Source organism: Cornus florida, unplaced genomic scaffold (genome assembly GCF_030987335.1).
Source record: "Cornus florida cultivar Cherokee Brave unplaced genomic scaffold, ASM3098733v1 CherokeeBrave_3.0.0_Hap2_Chr11, whole genome shotgun sequence".
NCBI classification, from domain to species: Eukaryota; Viridiplantae; Streptophyta; class Magnoliopsida; order Cornales; family Cornaceae; genus Cornus; species Cornus florida.
Genome location: NW_026775581.1, coordinates 37731721 through 37742533, shown reverse-complemented (window position 1 = coordinate 37742533; position 10813 = coordinate 37731721). Strand labels below are relative to the sequence as shown.

Genomic DNA, 10813 nt, shown 5'->3' with positions numbered 1-10813 from the left:
TATAGATATAGGTATATATATAAATTGATATATATATCCACATCCGTATCTAATATTATATAAACTAACCTCCTTTAGAGTTTACCACCTCAAGTCCATAAATTAAATAAAATGGCTACTTAACTACAATCAATAAATTATTTAGGTTTAGATGAATATTCCTTCAAATCACCATTCAAATTATGATAAGTGTATGTCTTTGTTAATACAATTCTAATATCAATCTTTATATGCTTTGGCAACTTCACCATGCATCAATAGGCATGTTTTTATCCATACTATTTAAATGATAATCTATTTCCATAGTATTTAAATGATAATTTATTTATGCCTTGGCAACTTGTCCATGCCTCTAAGAGTATGTTAATTTTTGTCCATACTATAGAATAACAATTTAACCATGCATTCAATGTATGTATTTTGTTCATACATTTTTAAGGCAGCCCTTTTTATGCCTTGGGCAACTTGTACATACCTCCGAATGAACCACATATCAACATTATAATCAAATATGTAATAATCATACAGTAGGCAACACATGCATCGTAAAACCATAAATAAAATTATATAAACAGCATACTATGATTTTCATCCATAATACTGCATGTATGAGCATGATAATCATAATAACACAACTTAATAGTGCATTAATACAAGCATACTCAAATACCATAATTCCAAACATGATTAATTTTAGCTTTTCCATCCAATCATGAATTATATGAGTTTAATACAAGTTTCATGCAATTAAATCATATAACACTGTTCCCGAAGCTTTAGAACATGTTCGGGACCTTTAAAAATCAAATCGGAGCCATTCGAAATAATTTTGGGGCAAATTAGGTCCCCAGTGCTCGAGCACACCTTCACTGTGCTCGAGCACTGTTTTACGAAATTATCAGTGCTCGAGCACTGGTTCCTAAAACCAGCTCGACAGGTTTGTTTCGGGTCTGTAATTCATCATTTGGAGTCCTATATCATGCATCTATGTCCCAATTGATTTCCATAAATCATAACCAACATAATTACACGTTTTAAGCCATTAAAATTGAAGATCAACACATTAATTTGCAAGTTCAATCATCATATATACATACATATACACAAACACATAACTCTGATTCATGCTATTAACATAGGTCTATGTGATTAACATGCAATTTCAATATATAATCATGGTATCCAAGGTGTAGAACTTGTGGGTTCTAAGAGGAGAGATAGAAAAAAACTCGCCTAAAGTTTTTTGAAAAGAAAACTATCGCCGTTAGCTTCTTTGATTCTGTTATGAAATTCTGGTAGCCTCTCACGCCGCCTCCGCTGCCCCTCTGGTTCGGCCTCGCCTTCCTTTTCTTTGGTTTGACCTTCCTTTCTTCTTCCTTATTCCTTCTCACTTTGGCTCACTCTATCTCATCTTTCTCCCTGTTGCCCCTAGACCTCTCTCTTTTCTTTTTACGTAAAACCTTTCTATGAAACTTACAATATATATGTATATATACATATATACATAACCCCAACGCTAATCCTTGTTGTAGTCAGACTACTACAAATATAATTATGTATATATAACACTTAGTATATATTTATATACACATATAATTAATATATGTATATAACCATAAAACCATGGGCCTTATCTAATTAACCCACCCAGGCTCCTTCTAAAGCCCAAGACCACATCCTTTGGTCCAAAATTTCTTTAAACATAATCTATTACAACTTAAATAAATAAAACAAATAAATTAAAAGATTAGTTACACAAACATTCACCAATAATACACATAAGCATACACGTAAACACAGTCATACAAATAGCCAAATAAATTCATATAAAATAAATACACAACCATGGCAAATTATCAAATAATAATGAAAACACAAATTAAATAAAAACCAAGCCAAATAATCAATTATAACTTAATCACTCAATTAAAATTAAATCAAATTAAAAGTAATTAATTTAAATAAATAAATCCTTTAAAATATAGGGGTATTACAGTTACTACTTGGCCACGTGACACATCAAAACTCAAACGCCGAACACAATCCAAAGGTGCACACTACTGAAGACAATACTCACAACTATCACCCATCATATCCAATCCCGAGATGACACAGTCTTCTAAGCAACTCCCGTAAAAACCAAGTCATATTACCACTTGACGGCACAACTAATCATTAATAACAAGATTAATCCATCTCTGAAACGCACCGACTCCAATAATGTCAAAGGAAGGCTAATCCTTGACCAATATCACAATCAAAAGATCACCAAAATTCTAAGGGTACAAACAAGTACAAAAACTATGAGTACTCAAAACTATAGTCTGAAAATCAATCGGATCAAACCCCACAAAAGCATTCGAATAACATATCCATTAGTCTCTCCACGACTATCCGTCAATATAATATCCTCAATGAAAAACCTTAATATCTGAAAACACAACCATTTCTAAAAGAAAATCATTCAAGTCGAATTATCACAACACTCAATCTCATACTCTCACGATCACTGCCCAAATGAAATAATCAGACCCTTGACCCGATAATCTATCCGAGTGGAATTGATTTAAGAAAATATGTTGATCAGGCCATTCTAGTTTTTCAATTCAGTTCAAACAACCATGTTGTTTTTGTCCTTCGGTCAAGACTCCGAGTATCATTTTCACATAAGAACCTTAATAATAAAAATTACATGATAAACATGGAAATAGCTATTTGGAGGCTGTGACAATAAAAGGAATAAATCATTGGGATTAAACTTAAATAGAATTGAAGATAGATTGACGTAGAGTCATTTGAAATTGATGTTTTTGTTTTGGAGTGGTGTTGGATGGTTTGGAATGAACTTCAACACTTCTATTTATAGACTTATTCATCAACTGATTAATCCTCAATATATGCCAAGAAATCCCCTTCCTTGATTTCCTTCCCTTTTAAATTCAAATTGAGTCAATATTAGTATGCTGAATTAGGGTTGCACAAAAATCTGGTGAAATCAAAAATCTAAACCGGACATTTTGGTTTATGATAAGTTCTCAAATGTGATATATTTTAGCAACTAAGCTATGGTATTTTAGTCCATTCATCTATCTTACTTTCATGTCTTAGTACTTATTTGTGTTTCTGCCTATTTCAAGTCAATAAAGTTCAAACAGGCTAACAAAAGCCATTTAGCTTAATTTTGGAGCTAAGGAGCAAAGTTGGAAAGAAGCCAAGAAAATTGCACCAGAGGAACTTTGATCGATCAAAGGGAATCTCGATCGATCGAAGCTAACTACAATTGATCGAAGGTAATTAAAAATATCTTTCGGGCCTTATCCACGTTGTTAAGCTGGCACCGCCTCATTTCGATCGATTGTAGCCAACTTCGATCAATCGGGATTCCCTTCGATCGATCGAAGTTACTCTGGTTTCTTTTTAACTTTGTTCATTAGCTCCAAAATCAAGCTAAATGGATCTTGTTAGTCTGTTTGAACTTTATTGACCTGAAATAGGCAAAAACACAGATAAGTACTAAGACATGAAAGTAAGATAGATGAATGGACTAAAATACCCTAGCTTAGGTGCTAAAATGCGTCATATTTGAGCACTTATCACCACCCCAAACTTAGATATTGCTAGTCCCTAGCAATGAACTACAAGGAAAAAAAAGAAATAAATAACTAAGTAACTATGACTAGAAAGTAATAAAAGGATAACGCCACTTTCGTAGGGAACACGATTGCATTTGGTTTATGCAACAAGCCTTTTAAACCCCTAAGTTACCCCTAGTGGATGAATAAAGTCTCGTGAGGGTTTCTATAAATGATACCCATAAACATTGAGCTCTTTTTCACAAGAGAGGAACCAATATACAAAACAAGCATTGGGAGAAAACTACCTAAAGTATACAATTTTTCAATCATTTCCAAGCAATCTCCCAAAATCTCAACATCAAGCAAACAAGTATGGTCCTCTACACATCAAGACAATGATCATGCAAATCAAAACTACTCTAGAATCCTTTTTAAGTGAACTAGCATCAAATAAGTTACTATCTAAGCCAACTAAAGAAATAATCACATCCGGCCTCAAACTAGCACACAAATCTAGTATCGATCATCAAGACAAAGAGTGGACCTTTTATTAAAGCTTTATTTAACTAGGTGCGCTTATTCTTTTCACTTAATATTTTTTTATTTTTTTACTAACCTAGAGGATCAAAGATGGAAGCATGGTGTAATGTAGTGATCTATTAAGCTTTCTAGCGATCTATGACGTCGAGCGTTTGGTCAATGACTCCCAAACCGGACGGCTTTAGGGCATTAGGTGTTTAAACATCCCTAAGGACTTACAAGCTCAAATCAACTAGGCTACAAATCAAAACTACTACCATCTAATCATTTCCCACTTCTTACCTTTTGGGAGAAGTCCTCATTTTTTTTTTTTTTTTTTCAAGTTATTAATAAAGAGTTTGGGCCCTCCACCTTTCGATGTGAGAAATTCAGTGCTTGATGAGGCTAGAATCCTGACTACTCAATGAAAAGGGTTATCCACCTTGTCAAGAATGAAAGCTTTCAATACACTACTAGCTCAATTGGGATATAACCAAATCAATAGTCAACAAAGCATGTACCCCACAAATGAATGCTAGTGTGCACCTGTGCTAGTATAGAATCCTAGAGTGAATCTCAAAACAATCACAAGATTAAGATGATGTGGACCACAAATGCAAGCAAGATATCAATCTTTCGAAAAATTTACTCCTAAATGGCATCCACAAAGCATACAAGGAGCATTGGACTCTTAAGTCAAGCAATTTTTAAATTCTAAGTATCATGGTCCTTAAAAGATCAAAATCATAACCCAGGACTCTCAAATCATACCACGTGCATGGAAACTAAGTGTGACATGTAAAATATGTTAACACACCCCCAAACTTAATCTGTGCATTGTCCTCAATGTACAAAGAAGCAATAGATAATGGAAAGAGTATACCAAATGGGTAAAGTAAAAGAGACCCGACAACAGAAGCTTAGCATTGGAAGGCGCACCCCCAAACTTAGATTCTAAAAACCTGTCTAAAATAGTCACACTAGTGATTGACAAAACATATGCATCAATGATATAAATGAGAGGTGAAACTGAGAACTGGGCAAAAATCATGGCATCTAGTAATGTAAAGCTTAGAATATCCAAAACTGATATCAAAATCTCAAAAATCCATATATAGCAAAGAAATCCAAAATCAAATAGCCATAAATCAATGTAGCAGTGCAATGCAATAAATAATATCCAAAATATCAAGAATATTAAAAACCAGTGCAAGTGTCAAAATAGTGCAATAATATCTCAGTAACAGTAGTGCAAGTATCAATGATAGATAATGTGTAGGAGAGAGAATGGTGGAATCAGGGAATAGGCTCTGGAGTCATCATATCAGTAATGTGTTGTGGCATGGTGGATATCTCTTTGCTGTGGCGAGTAACAAAAACTATAAAGTCGGTCTGCAAAGTTCTAAGCTCATGTCTCACCTCAGCGGCATCTGCCCTTAGGTTATCAGATCGCCTGACTAAATCATCGTGTCTTTCCACCAGGTCATCATTCCTACTCACTAAATCATCATGCTGCCTTATAACATCCTCATACCACTCAGTCATATCAGCTCTGAAGGAAATGAAGTCTATGTGCAACTGAGCTACCTCAGATCTGTAGCTAGAATCAATATTGATATGGTGGGATCAAGTGTCGATCTATGCTGTCAGCTCAGTGAGAGGGGCATGAGAAAGGCCAGCCTACTGAGATGTAGTAGGTACATCTGGCTGTGACATAGAACCTGAAGTGGTAATGCAACGCCTCTGTTGAGGGGGAGATCTATCTACAGTAGCCGCCTTTGCAGCGTCGTCCGCTGCGGCTATATCCGCTGCTGCTGTTACTCTCTTCATATCCCTATTCTTCCTGTTCTTAAGGCAAGAATTGTAAGTCTTCGTCCACCTAGCCAGATCATATGCTCTCCTTTCATTCTCTATATCAGCCTCTGGAATCTTTTCTGGGTTGAATTGATAGCCCTGATCAAGAAGTTACTGTGTAATAAGGTGGCCATAAGGTAAAGGCCAAGTTGCAGCTCTTGAACTCTACGTATGATGCAAATTCTTCCAGAACTTGTGCATGAGCTCCCAAATAAGTGTAGGTATAGAAATCCAGTAACCCTAGCTCAAACAGTAAAGGGCCTAAAAAATCCCCTCTCGCCTCTGAGTACCATGACCTGATGGAAAGGCATTAAGGTGCAACATGGAATCAAAAAACCAGTACTTGTCGATCTCAACCCGGTCTGCAAATGTGTGGCCATCAAAGGTAGTATTTGGTGATAGTGTAGCTACCATGGTCAGCTCAGGTGGAAAAGGTGGAGCATTACGATACAGTGGATCTTGAAAATCAGCAGCCAGTGGAGAAGAGTAGCATCGACAAGCAGCAGCTATGGCCGGGAGAGAAATATCGATCTCCTGACCATCAATGGTGGTATGTAAAAGAAGTCTGTCATCCTCATCCATCCGGAGGTGTTGGTAAAATAGTGCAACCAACCGAGGATAGACAACTATGTCTGTTGGTGTCATGATAGTATCGATGCCCTTTCGAGCAAGCTTATCATAGGACCACTTAGTTTGGTCCAACTCAGAAAATAGATCGCGATCAAATCTATACTCGGGCTCCAACTTCTTATGAGAGTAAGTCTTAGTAGGAACCTCTCGAACAATAAGGTGCTCAGTATCCATAGAAGATGTCTCAGAATGGACTAATGCAGAAGATGAAGAGGATGAAGATGAAGACTTTACCACTGGAGATGGAGGAGCTCGCTGTACTCTTTTCCTAGCAAGAGTCTTTTGTCTGCGCTGCATCTGCAAAAACAACAAGTAAAGATCAGTGCACAGGTATAGAATAAGGTAAGTAATTGATAAGAAGACACAAAGCATGCCTGAATCAAGTAAAAACAGAGAATAAATAAGTAGGATCACGCTTTGTGTAAGAAATGATTAGGAAAGCTTCAAAATTATCATTCAACATGCCTCAACTAGACATGATAGATCAAAGCATAACAAGCAATCTCAGATCTACTATGATGGCATAGAGGGTAAAAAAGTCACATATAGAACATTTTGAGCAAAAATATGATCAACTGGACAAACATAGGCTTTGATGTGCATAAATGATGCAACGTGCATTCACAAACCTAAAACTCAAGTAGGTGCTGCAATAACATGACAGGTAGACCCTAGGATGACATCGTATCAATTCCTAGCAAGAATGTTTGTGATGAGCGCTGAAAAGTGCGCATTTAAACCCCTTAAGCTTAGGTATTCTAGGACCTTTATCTATCTTACTTTCCCATTTTAGACTAATTTCGTGTTATTGTCCTTTTTAGGTGCTTATCCCCAAAATAAGCTAATTCAGCCAAATAAGAGCTTAAAAAAAGCTAACTCAAGCTGGATGGAAGAAAGGAGCAAAGTGTGGAAATTAGCATGTTTGATCGATCTCAAGAATACTTCGATCGATCGAAAGTTCATCGATCTAGACTCTCCAAGATGGATCCAAGCTCTTTTGTTCTTATCCAAAGATCCCACAAAGTTCGATCGATCCAACAATTCTCAGATCTATCAAAAAGATTTCATCTTATCCAGTTGTACCACCCTACCTACCACTTTTGTCTCTTTCCTCAAAATACCTCAGATCTGTCCTTATCCAAAAAGGCGTCGCCATGGGAGGATCGATCCAGCCAAAGTTTGATAAATCTCAGCCAAGTTCGATCGATATCAGTATAAGTTCGATCGATCGAACCCTCTCAAGTGCGAATTAAATCATTTTCAGCTCATTAAAAGTTGTCTCATGGTGCAATCATTAGAGGAGCCCTTGTGTATGAGCCTAGACCATTGGGTGTGACATTTGAGCGACCTATATAAGGATTATGAGCCAGTTTTACACGTATATGCATAGAGGCTTTGACGAGTTGATAGAGACAAATTTTAATTATTCTTAGAGAGGAAGAAAAGAGAAGAGGAGGCTAAAAACACATTCTTGGGAGGTCTTCCATTTAACTTAAGAAGAAGAGCATTTCTACCATGGAGATAGCCCTTGAGGGTTGGAGGACACCATCCATGAGTGGCTAGACATCCTCTTGGGGCTAGAGTTAGCCCTAATCATGCTTTCTTTACGTTGATTTATGTATTTTTTAGGGGATTTGTGTTGTAATACATGTTTTGACATCTTTATATACATAGATCTTGTTTATTCAATGATTTGTGTGGTTTAATTCTTCCAATTGATCATTTCATTCTATCAATATGTCTATGTATGCTAGAATAGATATTCATGTGTTTATCTCTATCTCTTGTGTTGTTGATGCATGTCTATGTGTGTTGATGCTATAAATCTAGAGATTGTCAAGACATAATGCTTAATAGAATACTCTTGTGGTTTATTTGATGGTTCATACTCATTTCTTGATGGATTGTGCCTCTCCCTTAGTTTAATTAGTTTAATTTTCATGTCATTAGCTTAAATGTAGTGTAGTTACCTTAGTTGTTAAATGGGAGGACAATCCATGCTTGTTGTTTGATGTTCCATACTTATGAATGCAAGTAGTATATTTCTCTAATTATGTGATGTGTTTGGATTGTGAGCTTAAAGAAGGATTAATGGCTTACTTTGATATATTATGCTATTCATTGTGTTGTTTAGATAATATATACTTAATTGGTCATTCATGCTTATTAAAACAACCACACACACTCACTATTGTTGCAACATATGTTTTCCCCCCCATTAATTATGAATTGAGTGTATAGAAAGGTGATGCTTAGTGGTGATCTTAAAGTCTCAAGACATCTCTCTCTTGTTTTCTCTACCCTTTAATTACTTGTTTTATATTGAGCTTGTTTAATCTTAATTGTAGTTTAATCAACCAAACAATCTACCTTTGATCACTCGACCTACTAACCCTAAGCATTGTTTCCATTTCTGGTAGCCCTCTAATCCCTTGGGACGATCCCTAGTCACCCTTGCTATGTTAGTAGTAGTGGTAGTAGTGGTTTTTATAAATTTAAACTTAACCTAAAAGGCTTTTCTTGAACCGTACATTCACTACATTATTTTGGTGTATAGGAACGGTCTCCGTCAAATTTTGGCACCGTTGCCGGGGATTGAATTTGCAACACCGTGTTTTGGAAACAATTAGGAATTAGTACTCTTTTGATCGTGTTTTTACTTTATTTTTATTTTTGGTTACTTATTGTGTTTGTTCTTATTTGGCTAGGTGAATTGAGTGAAGGAAGTTGAGCAAAGGAGAATTCAAAGTAAGGAGCTAAGCTAAGCACTAAAAGGACTAAAAATCTAAAAAAAATGCAAAGCATAGCAAAGCTTGGAAGTTGAAAATAAATTGAAGTTGCTTAAGGACCCTTTGTGAGGTCTTTCTAACTCAAGCTCTAGTTAAATCGTCGGCCTGCGTGGAGGCAATTTACTTTTCCTTACATGTTATTCAAGCATGGGAGCATGGGATCATTGTATGTGAAGATTTGTTGATTGATTTGTTGTGGGGGCGAAATGTTTGTTACTTACTTATTTGCTTGTTATTTGTCTTTGCTAGTGCATGCATGGTTGTAGGTCGTTAAATCCTGCTCTTGTCCCTCTTGATTTCATCTTGAATCGGTTATTCATAATCCTAGGGGAAGAGGTAGTTCTCATCACTCCATCTCACCAATGGAGAATTTGAATGATGACCATGTGGAGGACCTTGGTCACATAGACCAACAAGGATCCTCCACCCTAATGTGCATCATGACAACATCCAAGTACCATTAGGCATGCCTAGACCATTTATTCCACCACAACAACAGGGCCAAATTCCATTAGGAATGCCTCAACAAATATTTGTTCCACAACCTCCCATGGTTCAAGCTAACCACGGTGTTCATGTAGCACCACCATTTGTAAATCCCCCTCTTACTTTAAGAGACCATTATGTGCCTAATGAATATAATGCACCCACTTGCATTCAATTGCCCCCATTTAAAGCACATCACTATGAAATCAAACCACAAACCATTCAAATGCTTCCTAACTATCATGGACTTTCGAGTGAAGAACCCTATAAGCATTTGAATGAGTCTCTTGAAGTGTGTTCCACCATGAAATACACGGACATACCGAAAGAAGTTTTAAGACTTAAACTTTTTCCTTTCACCCTTAAAGACAAGGCAAAATATTGGTTCAACAATCTTAGGCCTTTTTAGATAACCTCTTAGGCGGAAATGCAACAAGAGTTCTTGAAAAAGTACTATCCGGTTTCTAAGACCAATGCCATGAGAACTTCGATTAGAGAATTTTCTCAAGGGGATGGGGAAACATTTCATGAGGCATGGGAAAGATTCAATGACTTGCTTAGGAAGTGCCCTCATCATGACATACCTAAGTGGCAATTAGTTCAATATTTCTTTGAAAGTTTACTGGATAATCACAATGGTATGGTTGATGCATCCATGGGTGGTTCTTATCTTGATAAGCATAAAAATGATGTGTGGCAATTATATGAAAGCATGAGTGAGAATTCAATGCATAGGTCCTTATCTTCTAAAAATGATAGAAACCTAGGTGGAAGGAAGAATGTCGGCTTATATCAAGTTGACAACTCCAATAACATAGCCGCCGAGATGAAATCCTTATCTCAAAGGTTTGATCAATTTTTTATCAACCAAAATTCGGAGAATCAAGTATCTTCCTCCCCTACTCATATTCATCATCGTGCATCTAATGAATCGTGCATGACTTGTTCAAGTGTCTTGCA

General features: G+C 36.4%; 1 non-coding gene across 1 annotated transcript; it reads right to left on the bottom strand.

Annotated features, from left to right (window-relative positions):
• Positions 1-10328: 10328 nt before the first annotated feature.
• LOC132287351 (small nucleolar RNA R71) lies at positions 10329-10435 on the bottom strand. The gene has a single exon (XR_009473005.1). It is a non-coding gene; the product is annotated as a small nucleolar RNA R71 (small nucleolar RNA).
• Between the last annotated feature and the right edge of the window lie 378 nt (positions 10436-10813).